Raw genomic sequence first — 338 nt, 5'->3', positions numbered from 1 at the left:
ATTAATTTTGATTAATCTATTATCATAAATTCAGAGACTAATCATATAATTCGTGAATACTCAGTTGTGTAGATACACATCTATATGACTGTTATTAGATTTGCTCTGCCTTTTCTGATTATTATTGAGATTATTTAAATTCCTATCTTTCTGAGATATTTAACTTTTTTTTTATTGGAAAAGGCGCCCTTTTCAGTTTTCTTCTTTTTATTTTTTAGCATAATTTTTTTTTATAGAAGACACGCATTCTTTATATGTATCATTGAAATATATCAATAGTATTTACTTACTCTCTTGAAGTGATAGCAGTTAAGTGTTACATTCAGAGCTTCTATTTT

Source organism: Atta colombica, unplaced genomic scaffold (assembly GCF_001594045.1).
Source record: "Atta colombica isolate Treedump-2 unplaced genomic scaffold, Acol1.0 scaffold136, whole genome shotgun sequence".
Lineage (NCBI taxonomy): Eukaryota > Metazoa > Arthropoda > Insecta > Hymenoptera > Formicidae > Atta > Atta colombica.
This window is presented reverse-complemented; position numbering follows the sequence as displayed.